The sequence below is a fragment of the Gymnodraco acuticeps genome, unplaced genomic scaffold (assembly GCF_902827175.1).
Source record: "Gymnodraco acuticeps unplaced genomic scaffold, fGymAcu1.1, whole genome shotgun sequence".
Classification (NCBI taxonomy): Eukaryota; Metazoa; Chordata; class Actinopteri; order Perciformes; family Bathydraconidae; genus Gymnodraco; species Gymnodraco acuticeps.
The window spans coordinates 45,461-58,441 of record NW_022991733.1 but is presented as its reverse complement, the minus strand read 5'-3'; positions in this window follow the sequence as shown (position 1 = coordinate 58,441).

Here is a 12,981-nt window from a genome sequence, read left to right as displayed (position 1 = left end):
TTATTTTAAAGTATGATATAGTAAGCCATCATATTACGTAAGGCATTATATGACATATACTGTACCTTTACGCCATGAATGTGCAAACCTTTGAATCAGTTTTGCATCAAATGGCGATAACAATATATCAAAAACGTCATGACCAATAAAGTATTAGACATTTGCAGTTTTTATATTTAAACATCAATATGTATAAACGCACATTACACACAACCAGACACAGAATCCAATAGTGCTGTGGTGGTTAACTACCCCCTCATTTCCACACTAATGACAAGTAATACAAATCGACTACCTAATTGACAAGTGTAACGTGTTAACAGATGAAGACAAATGGAGCGTCACATCCAACCTTTAGCTCCATTCACTGCAATACTTCCTGCTTTCTCCAGGTTTGAAAAAGTAGCAGTTGAATGTCATTTTGTTTCCTGTTCACTGATCACAAGGTGGAGAGAATAGTTGCAGTAAGATTAGAGCAGAGTTTTGTGGGAAGATGAAGGATGGGAGGGCTTTTTGATCGCTTCTTCTTTTAAAATCTTTTAGAGTCAACCGCTAATTCAAAGCGGCACCAGGCGACTTTGAAACTCAGAAATCTTGTGAAGTATTAGTTAACTGCAGACACTGATACAGGCATTGTCTGCGAGCGCATTTAGTATCCAAGTTTTGTTCCTACAGAATACATGGTGAAAGGATAAGATGTGTTTTGTCAGTATGGTACTATTTCATAAAACATTCTCTGTTGTTTAAGTGTCTGATACTCAGTGGCGAACCGTCAGGGCCTTCAAGGTATTCAGAGAATACCCTGGAACACTCAGATAAAACAAACAAAAAATCGATTTAATTATATAAATAAAATGAATAAATGAGAATCGTATCCGTGTTGTTGATCTGTAATATTACAGTGTTACGTTGATTTGTTTGTCCTTCTCGGACCATGCACTACGCATTTCAGTGGTTTTGTGTTAGAAAAGAAAGCAACCAATCAGATCTTGTTCTGGGTCTCTGGGTAGAATATCCTTCAACAAGGTATTCTACATCCTTGATCGAATGCCCTGGCCGTTGCACTGAATGAGAGCGTACGTTTGGACTGACAGTTTGATCAACCAATCATATATTGATTTGTAGCCAATGGGCGTATTCTTTCAGAGTTCCCCTCGGTTCCAGGGTATTCTAGAAGGCCCGCTAGTTAACTGGCTCCAGACAGAGGATCTAGATCAGTGTTTCTCAAACTTTTTCATACCAAGGACCACTTAACCAATAAAAAAACACTCGCGGACCACCTAACTCCACAAATATCCAAAAACAGATCGTTTTTTACAAATCGCCTGAAAATGGTACAAACAAGTGGCAACATGTGTGATGAAGGTGTTTATCTGGGTTATATCATGCAATTGAAAGTGAAACTTAAGCTCGCTCCATTGCGGAGATATTCCCGCGAGAGTGCGAAAAACTTAAATGTATTTATTTATTTCAAATGTGAAATGTTACCAATATACTCACGGACCACTAGGGGGCGCTCACGGACCAGCAGTGGTCTAGATGAATGCGACGAAGCAATTCATGCCGTTTTATTGTTTTTAACGTTGAAATGACAAGTGCAACAGGTGAAGATGAAGTTGTTGCGGAATTGTTGTGAGTACCCTTTTCAAGACGACAATTCAGTGAAAAGACGGACATTATAATGCCGCGGAGGGGGGGGGGGGGGGTCGGGGCGGCGGCTGGGTGTGTCTACAGAAGGTCCAGTTGTGATAGCCATGGTTCGCCACTGCTGATACTTGATTACCATAAATACAAAATACGTAGAAAATGACAAGTAATAATATCACATATACACTGAACAAAAATATAAACGCAACACTTTTGTTTTTGCTCCCATTTTTCATGAGATGAACTCAGAGATCTAAAACATTTTCTATTTACACAAAATAACCATTTCTCTCAAATATTGTTCACAAATCTGAAAAAATCTGTGATAGTGAGCACTTCTCCTTTGCCGAGATAATCCATCCCACCTCACAGGTGTGGCATATCAAGATGCTGATTAGACAGCATGATTATTGCACAGGTGTGCCTTAGGCTGGCCACAATAAAAGGCCACTCTGAAACGTGCATTTTTGCTTTATTGGGGGGGTCCGAAGACCAGTCAGCATCTGGTGTGAGGGTTAGGGTTAGGGTAATGTTGTGAATCGAGTGGCCCATGGTGGTGGTGGGGTTATGGTATGGGCAGGCGTATGTAATGGACGACGAACACAGGCCACTCGATTCACAACATTACCCTAACCCTAACCCTACCCCTCACACCAGATACTGACTGGTTTTCGGCCCCCCCAGACCCTCCCAATAAAGCAAAAATGCACGTTTCTGAGTGAAATGGTTATTTTGTGTATATAGAAAATGTTTTAGATCTTTGAGTTCATCTCATGAAAAATGGGAGCAAAAACAAAAGTGTTGCGTTTATATTTTTGTTCAGTGTATGATATAGTCAGACACTGTGTTATTTCAAATCAAGCCTAACGAATAATTAGTTCAAACTGGCTTTAGTTCAAACTGGCTTTACTCACTTTAACACATTTTTGTATTGTAAGGTGACATTGAATGTTTTGAATGGTGCCCTCAAGTAAAATGTATTATTGTTATTGTATCTGTGCCTCTCTCACACTGTTAATGTTCTTTCTATAAGATGACCAGTTCTTCTGTATGTTGGAATAACCTTATTAGTCCAGTCATGTTTCTTCACTGGAGATAGCCGTTGAATAAATGAGCATGAGAGCTTGTTGAGATCCACTTCAGAGCGTTTGGTTTGAGATGTGTTCACACAGTGACACCCTCAGTGTCGGCCAACAGCTCCTGACTGTGAGCTAAACTGATGCTGGTCACACAGTCGCCACAGGGCCTGAGATAAGATGTGTGAAAGTCTGTTTTCCGTTACAGAAAAGCTGTGTTTGAAAGAGAGAAGTTTGCTGTAGTGCCATTTTTGGATACACTACATGGCCAAAAGTACGTGCACTGCAGAGGTAGAAGAAATACGTAGATCCTTTATTTAAGTAAAAGCAGAGATACTATGTTGTTAAAGAACTCGGTTACAAGTCCTGCTACTTAGTTAAAAGTACATTACATGTCACTTGTTAGACGCTTTTATCCAAAGCGACTTACTTACTCAACACTGTGGGCAATCCCCACAGGAGCAATTTGGGGTGAAGTGTCCCAGGGACACAACGACATGCTGACTGCAGTGGGGTTTGAACCTGCACAACCCACTGCGCCATACACCTCCACACGTATGCATCATACAGTACCAAGTACTCTTTCTGCTTGATGCTCCATTTCATTATAATATAGTGTACATATTATCAGCTTAACATGCTTTAACAAATCGTGGTTTTCAGAATGGCTCTATTAACACTACTTTGTAATAATAGAATAATATAGGATGGTGTTTTTATCATCAGCAAATACATGTAAGAGCATTTTTTGTTGTAGATTGTCAATGTGGAGCCAGTATAAATAGAACTGTTTCATATCATATAAATGCATCATGTGTAGTCGACTAAGAAGTACAATATTTGCCTCTGAAATATAGTCAGGTACAAGTCGAAAGCAAGGGAAGATACTCAAATAAAACTCTCAAAGAAACAGCATTAGTTATGTTTAACGTGTGTTTACATTTGAGTGATGAAGCCCTCTATTGGTCATATGTATTATTATAGGAGCAAAACCCTAACCCTACAAATAAACATAATGGTACAAGGGATAAATGTGATTATAAAGTCCACAAAACATCAACAACACATCTGAGTTTATCATATGTTTGTCGTTTCTACCAATGCCCCAATTGACCTCTACTTGATTAATATTGTAACCACGATGAATTTACTCTATGGTAACCACAGACTTTGCACCATATTGTAGGGCTGTCCCGAATACCATTTTTCGGGCTCCGGATATTCTCTCCAGGTCGTCCTCAGACGAGCCCTCCATCGTTGCTTCCAGTCATCCCGGTTCTCCATACATCTAGCCAGTTCATTGGTACTTCGTGCTCCTGCGTCGTTCTTGAGTACGTCCACGTATGTTTGTGCGGGACGTCCTTGTGACCGATGCCCGTGTGTTGGTTCCCACAGCACCAATTTGCCGGCTGGCAGCTCTTGATGCCTTTGGCAATGTCCTGCTAGTCTCATTCTCCTGGCTGCAATTTTCTCGCTCGGTAGTATTATTATTATATTCGGTAGTAATCAGCAGCGAATATTCGACCTGCGCGCGGGGGGGGGGGGGGGGGCGTAGTAATCAGCAGCGAACCGCTTCAACACGTGTATAAAAAAAGTAAACGATATTGGTTAAGTGTTAGCACCCCCCGAAGAGGCACAAGCTCTTACGTTGATGTTGGAGTTTTCAATAAATTCAAATAAAAACGAATATCCGAATAACGAAATTGAAACCCGAATAGTACTCCAACGAACGGATATTCGGGTACAGCCCTACCATATTTTGAGGTCTTAATGTGAGTTTAACAGACTGTAGATGCACTTTAAGCTGTTTTAGACTTCAGGCTGGAATACGTTTTTCAGTGGAGGTCAATGGTATCATGAGAGCTTCGAGCTAGATATGAGTTAGCTGTCTGCTCGCATTTCAATTCAAACTCAAGGCCAGAATGAGTCTGCAGCAGAAACGTAAATAGTCTTTATCTCTTTGCACCCTCACCATATCTTATCCAATGCGGCGACACATCAGTAGTTAAGGCTGCAACCTTTCCTTACAGTGTGAGAAGATGTGATATAGAGTTTGAAAATGTCACAGTAGCTTTAATCGTGTCAGAGGAGTCACTTCGATGCAAACAGTCGGAGAAACTTTGCCCCGCCCGCACTAACTTGACTTTAAAATGTCACGGCGGCACTTTAATGTGTCGGAGAAGGTCTGAGTCGATGCTAGCTGTTATCTGATGAGGTTTGGTGGGGGTCAATACACATTACTGAACAGGTGGAAAGTGCTGATTCAGGAGAAAAAAGGTCCTGTTTTATTGATTTACAGGCGGAGTCTAGGTCTTATGTAACTTGGAATTTCACCTTTAAGAAATTATTAACGTTAAAAAATAGGCATTATTAGAAATATTGAACCGGTTCGTGTATGATATACATTTCCGGTACAATGAAAAACTGTAACGTATCCGAATCAGAAACAGATGTATTGCCAAGTAATACGAGGAATTTATCTTGGTGTTTTTGGTGCATACATAAACCAAAAATTCAAACACTGATAAAAAAACTATTTTAAGAAAACTATGATAAATATAGCAATATTGAATGTCTTATGTCAACAGATTTCACATAACTGTATTAGGTTAGTTGAAAGCAATAATATGAAGTTGAACTTAATATATTTGTATTCAAACGTAATATATTGCTTTCAACGAGACAACGTTTCAGTTTTTTCAGTGTGGGAGCATTGCTGTGGTTTTGATTATAGTCTTTCAGTCTTAATGTGTTGATTTAAATGGAATCCAATGTCATTGACTGACACTGTGCAACAAGCATCGATTTGAACGCCTTTAACATTTACTTTATGCTAATGTTCTGTAAACACATGTCATCGAGTCAGGCGTTTAGCATCGTTGGACCAAAGAACAGAGAGCTGAAACGTTTCCTTGCTGTCGGCCGGGGCGAGAGCTTTTTAAAGGATTTATAGATTGTTTCAACTTGTATTACTGTCGGACCTTTATAACAAAGCCGGCTGTTTGTTTTTTAACCACAAAATATGGCCTTTCATCTCGGAAATAAATCAGTTGTCTCTGTCTTTCTCTACTCGGATTTCTCTGGTGACATAATTCGGGACACACTCGTCCGTGTTGATTCCTTTCCCGAGGGGATACGTTTTTCAAATACAGGCTGAAGTGTGACATTTAATACTATGAGCCGCGGATATCTGCATTTAAACCAACCTGCCAGAACCTCAAACAAACCTGCCGCTGATCAAACAGAGCTGAGGGGACAGTAGCCCGAAGATAAGAGCAGACACGTGACGAGAAATCGTTTAGAGGTTTGCAAACAGGACTCAGAGGTGTTTGAGCAAAACACTCAAATATTCCTGAGTGCTTATTCTACGCATGTTTTAAACATTTTGTATTTGAATTATGGAACCTTTACTCAACTGTTTGTCTCAGTGCAAACAACATCATCCAAACATAGTTTTCTAGGTAGCCAAACAACATGTGCCGATTGAATGATAAAAACATGTCTTTTTTCTAAGACATGTATGCAGTCCCTCAAGCTTGGAGAAGTTAAAGGGGACCTATCATGCAAAATGCACTTTTGTACGTCTTTTATACATGATATGTGTCCCCGGTGTGTCAGGGAACTCAACCCTCTCTCTTTTCCTCCGTACCCAAATCTCTAAAAACGGGGCTGGAACGGATCTGATACAGACTGATCCAGATTTGAAATTGTTCTGACGTCAGTGACGAGGAGCTCCGCCTATATGGCCAACCCTCCACCAATCAGGGGAATGAGAGGTTGCCGTGGCATGGTAACAGCATGGCAACAGCATGGTAACATGACACTCGTAACTCGGCCCCCTCCTTTGCAGGGGGGCGTGGTCAGCTGCAGCGCATGCAAAGACAGGGTGGAGGAGAGCAAAATAGAGCGAAATGAGGCATGGCTAAAATGCATGATCTGTTAGGTATTTTGAAAAAGAAAACGTATAAATATACCTTATATAGGTATGGCCCTACAATATATTATTCAAATATAGCATGATAGGTCTCCTTTAATGTAAAAAAGGATTCATCTACAATTGAAGACAACAATTATTCTGCAAGAAATAGCTATTTTGCAATCTGAGTACTTCCCTGTGTTCCCACACACCTCCATTGGACTCCTTTGTTTACTTCTGTAACATAGTGACATCACTAGATAACGGTCGTGCTCCAACACATGAGAAAAATGAGCTTTTTGAACATTAAAGCATGGAGACATGTCGCAGTAGAGAAACAAATATAAAACCAGAACATTTGAATAATATGTCCTCTTTAGGTGAAGGATCTGAGAACCTCATCCGATACTGGAACCAAATGATCTTAAAGGGGAGCACTTTGCAATAACAATAATATTCCTTGGATAGTTGACAATAATCAGTTCTTCGTAGAAAGCCCCATTAGCGGATCAGAAAGCCTTCGTGTGGTTTCTCATCACCGACACAAACTAGGCCGCTAACCGCCAAATCCGTCCTTCTAGGTCACCATCGTCCTGACAACAGCAGCCCCTTCCTCCTGTAATGGATTGATCAATTGTGCATGTTCAATCACAAGGACGAAGACATAACACACACACTACACACACATGCTGGAGTGTGTGTTGTGCATGCAGACAAACAAATGCTGTGGTGAAAGAGGGGGATTGTTAACTTCTCTCTTCCCCCCTCGTCTTCATAAAAGGGGGGAAGAAAGGGTGACCCAAATATAGCCGGGGCGCATATTGTCAAGGATGGTTGGGATTATCCGTGAATGGGTGCACTGTACGAAAACAAACACACCGAGATGCACGCAGGGAGACATTTAAAGTGTGTGTTTGTGAGCCCCCACACACACATTAGAGAGACACACCTCCACACACAATATACAAGTTAGTGATGCATGGTTGCCTGGCCTGCTTGTCTGGACAGAGGAAGGGGGTGGGGTAGGTTGTGTGTGTGTGTGTGTTAGTGGGAGTGACCGGCATACCTTTACACCCCGCACCAATAGCCCCCCCCCCCCCCCCTGATTTTCCCACCACAGTGCCCTGCAGTCATGCACTGAATGGAGCCCGGCTGCTATCTGAAGCATGGATCTACAACTGTTTACTCTTCCTCCTCTTCCTCTTCTTCCACTTTTTTTTTTACACATGCGTGTGTTTTCACATTCTTCCCTTTAACCGGAGAACAACGTGTAGTTTTATCTGCAGCCGGGGGGATTCTGCAGGACACTGAATAAGGGATTTAGCAGTGATCACATCCTTAAAGTGAGTAAAAGAAAACGTAATTCAAGTGTGTTATCAGCAAATGTGTTTATACTATCGAAACTAAAAGTTATCCATTTACAGAATCACTAGTGCTGATGCTGTGTGAGCAGCATGGAACACAACGAGACCATTTGAATATATATATAGTGTATGTATGTTTAGATTACGTGCAATTAAAAGGACAACATTTGGCTCTTGAAATGTGGAAATGTAGAAATAGAAACACTCATTAAAGTTATCTCTAAAATTGTGCTTAAGTACAGAACTGGAATACTTAGTTACATGTCATTATGTATCCTGCTTAATAATGACTTATAACACAAGTTGTTTATCAAATGCAAGTGCGTTGCTTGTTTGTTTTCATTTGTAATTATTGATTGGTTAGTATGTGATTTACTGAACATACAAAACGTACTTCTTAACAGGCAGTGGATGGAAATACACGAGCAGTAATAATGATACAAATAACAATACAACACATAATAATACAAACAAGTCAAGCATATAGTTGTTTTCTTAACTGCTAAGCCATCGACTAACCCTGAGCTTAACCCGTGGTTGTTGTGTAACCTTTTGACTTACCGACTTATCACCCCCTAACTTTTATTTTATTCTGAGCTCTGCAGAAAGACTATTTCTTGAGGAAAATGGGCTTTTAAATACGCAACGGTTGTTTCTCCATTTGCCAGAGTGTTGGTGATTAAACTATCCAGATATAGGGTTTTAATTAGTGAGCTTTATGGAGGGCTGCTGGGAGGCGTGTGTTTGAGTTTTGGAGAGAGCCAGGAGGCGATTAGCTTAAACCCGGCTCTCTCCATCTCACAGACATCAGAGCGGTAATTCACTCGGCTGGAAACAGAGTCAGCTTATCACCAGGAAGTTGAATTTCTCTCAGGATTAAAAAAGCAGGTTCTGCTGGAGGAGGACAGCGCTGACTTTAACTTTTGAATGGCTACTTACTGACCTTTAAAAGCATTGTTTGTGGAAATCCTCGAGTCAGACATCAGAGAAAATGAACTTTAACTTACCCGATACTTCGAACTTACTTGTGCCGCAAAACGCTTTATTCTTTTTGGATTTAGAAGCATGTTTTTTTTCTATATCTCCCAGCATCTCCTCCCCTGCTATCTCTTCCAGACTGGACCTCATGTTGTTTTGATTCCCTTCTCTCCTCCTCTTCCACCCTCTCGTTTCTCTACACCTACTTTCTCATTTTCACATTTTTCTCCGGTTCTTTTCTGGCGCTTGTCTCCGATATTTCGTGTTTACCTGCCTCGTCTTTTTGTACTTCCACTTGTCTCATTCTGTTCCACCTACACACTGCTGCCTTTTGGATGCTTCTCCAATTCTGTTCTTGTCATATACCCTTTCTTCTGCTTTTTCCTCATCATCTGCTGCTTCATTATAGCCTTCTTATACTTCTTCTCCTTCTTGCTTTTATATCCCATTCTTTTAATTCCCTTTCTCTCGTCTTCTCAAACTCTTTGCAGTTCCCTGTTTTTATCCTCTAACTCTTCTTCCTCTGACTTCTCCTGCATCTGAAACTTAATCCAATTAAAGGTGGGGTAGGTCATTTTGGAGAAACCAGCTCGAGTGCGCTAGAATTTGAAAATACACAACCGGAACAAATCTGCCCCTTCCTTCAGACTTCCTTACAGAGCCCCTCCTCCAACACACACGAACACACACATGACCAATGAGGGCACGAGATAAATTTGTGCCCAGATGGCAGGCTGACAGGCAGGTAGGCCATCCAGTTACTTTAGCCGGCTCAGATGATTGGTCGTGCTTTTTACAGTACGGCTTCCAGAGATTAAATGTTTTAATGGATTTATTGTCAAAGCACTTAAGATATTCATTGCTATCGGGATGTTAAGAGCATTCCATGGAATATAACAACAAGTGTATCTCGAGCCGGTTTCTCAAACTTCCCTTTAAGCTTTTTGATGTCTGTTTCTGTCATACCCTTACTCCTTCATCATCCTCCTCTTCCTCGTGCCGCTTGCTGACGCCTCACTTCTTCGGCCCGCTGCAGTTTGGGTGATACGACTCTTAACTTCCCGCTCTCTGTTTACCAAGCGGCTGATCCTGCTGTTTTTTTGCATTCAGCAGTTTAGCAGCTGCAATTATTTGGAACACTGCAAAATAGACACTTCTCTATCATGAGCGCCGGGTGTGTGATACGCCGCCGTGAATACAAAACCGTTAGGGACGTGTTTCCTTAAAGCCAGCGCTTACAAAGTGAAACGTCTAATAGCTTTATGAGGAATTGGCAGTGAACAAACAAGTTCTCGGTTTATCGTGTCTTCATTCATATTTATGAAGAAACTTTAATTGCCAACAGAAGAGTTTTATTTCTAAATCTTAGAAATCCTCAAGTGAATCCAGCAAGGCACGTGTTTCCTTAAACAGAAGAGTTTGATTACAAAAAGAGAATAATCTGCAACACTTGCCTTTGAATGAAATCCTGAAGTAAATCCAACCTTGATGAAATAAGTTTAAGGGAGTTAAGGGTTTTATTGAACTGCAAACTCATTTAGGTAAGATAAAGAACCTTCAGAGAGATACATAACTTGTATTGGGACCCCTTTAAGTCCCCATTATTATTAATCCATTGGAGTAATACTAAATAAAACAACATTTACAATATCAGATGATCAGATTTATGATACTAGCCATCATTTGTTCCCACTACTGTACAACCACCAAATGACTTGCTTTTTTTAAACAAAATGTAACGGTTTAAAATGTGTATATTTATAATGCTTCTGTAGGAAAGCTTCCATGAGTCATGGTGTAGTAGTTTTAGTAGAAGCATTTATTTTAACCAAATAAGGGTTTGCACAGGATTGCTAACCTCACGCTGAAAGGAGGCCTGTTTCTTGGTCACATCCTGTCATGCATGTGTCCAAAAATACTTACATTAAGGGGAATTTGCTTCTTGTTCTCGAGTGAGGGAACAATGGAGCGTGAGATGGGCCGGAGAATCGGAGCAGCCGGAGCGGTACTGCAGTCGCTTTACCGCACCGTTGTGACGAAAAGGGAGCTGAGCCAGAAGGCAAAGCTCTCTGTCTACCGGGCCATTTTCGTTCCTACCCTCACCTATGGTCATGAAGGATGGGTCATGACCGAAAGAACGAGATCGCGGATACAAGCGGCCGAGATGGGTTTTCTCCGCAGGGTGGCTGGCGTCTCCCTTAGGGATAAGGTGAGAAGTTCGTTCATCAGGGAGGGACTCGGAGTTGAGCCGCTCCTCCTTCGCGTCGAAAGGAGCCAGTTGAGGTGGTTCGGGCACCTAGTTAGGATGCCACCTGGGCGCCTGGGAAGAGACCAAGGGGTAGACCTAGGACCAGGTGGATTATATCTCTTCGCTGGCCTGGGAGCGCCTTGGGATCCCCAGTCAGAGCTGGTTGATGTCGCCAGGGAAAAGAACGTTTGGGGCTCTCTGCTGGAACTGCTACCCCCGCGACCCGACCACGGATAAGCGGGAGAAGATGGATGGGAATTTGCTTCCAAACCACCCGGGCTTCTGCAGCTTCCCGGCGACCCAAGCAGCTCGTCTGAATCTCATCCTCTTCTTCCTTTCCCTCTCACTTAAAGCAGCAGATCATACATCTCAGACGTCAACATGTGGTGGAAAATTGTTCTCAGTGTCACCCTAGGGACACAAAACAGAGAGCAGCCGACACGTGTAATCCTCGTCTCGTGAAAAGCTTTTGTCTCCGTCGTGCTATACCTTTAGTTGAAGGATTACATCCCTCTGTGCAATAATGTCAACCATGGTTTTAGTTTGTTAAAGCCTTTTAAACTCAGCTGAAAAACCCCCAAATGCACACGACATTTTGAAGTGTCGAAAGTTGTGAACGTTTTGGTACACTCAGAGCAGGGTCTAGCTACAGAGCTTTATTTTCTGCCGGATCTCTTTTAGTTCCACAGAGGGAAGAGGTAAACAGAAGTGATCCCAAACGCCATTTCAAAAGTGCACGGAATCTGTGTGGGCGCGCTGCCTGCCCTCGTATAAAAACACATCATTATCGTTTTGTATTTTGGTGCGGCTGCTGCTTTTATATTAATTCGATTTCATGACTTGATGTTCCCAACTTCCAAAAACACTCCCACGTGGTCTGCACCCGGGTAAATCTGACACCTGCCAAACTTCCTGTTCTGTGCGGATACAGACTTTTTTTCAATGTGTTTACCAGGCCTGGAGGCTTGAAGCCGTTACAGCTGACAGAGTGTAAAAACAGATGCCATCAGCTTTTAAAATCTGCTGCTTTACCGTATGGGTCTTATTCCACTTTACACTGACACTTAGAAACAATGAGGATATCCGGGGTTTGGTTTCCATTTTGCAATAGAATTACATTTATTTGATGCAAAGCAGCATTATTTGAAGTTTGGGATTCTTTGGCGCACGATAACAAGATTTGCCAATTTTCTCTTGGGCATTCATTTTGAGTCATGAGTCAAGAAACCTAGCAGATTTAAGTCCAGTATTCACTGTATTTGAGCTCATTAGTGGTCATTTTTGGCTGTAATATATAACTTTTTTCCAAGTTGTCACCATCGTTTTAGTGTATTGTTGGTATCAAAGTGGAGGAAAATCAACTAATTTACTTACATATTTATTACATTTAATTGTCACTTTCTGTTGATAAAGATACATTTTGTTGTATTTAGTGTTTAGTTTTTTATTGATTTAGACTTTTACAGTCCCAAGAAGCCTTTTTTAAAATATGTTTTCTCGTGTTATTTATATATTGATTAAGGCAAAACGCTAAATGTCACCCCCTTCATTTTTGTTTACTGCTGCTCTTTAAGGTCCCATTTGTGACACGTTTTCCCAATATCTATACCCAGAGGCAGCCATTAACCCCCCCCACACACACACGAACACACACGCACGCACACACACCCACATCACCCCTCGTGTTGCTAGGCGACTTTGGGCCACCAGCAAAAAAATCCATATTGTTCCGAAGAGCAAGTTCAGCCCAAA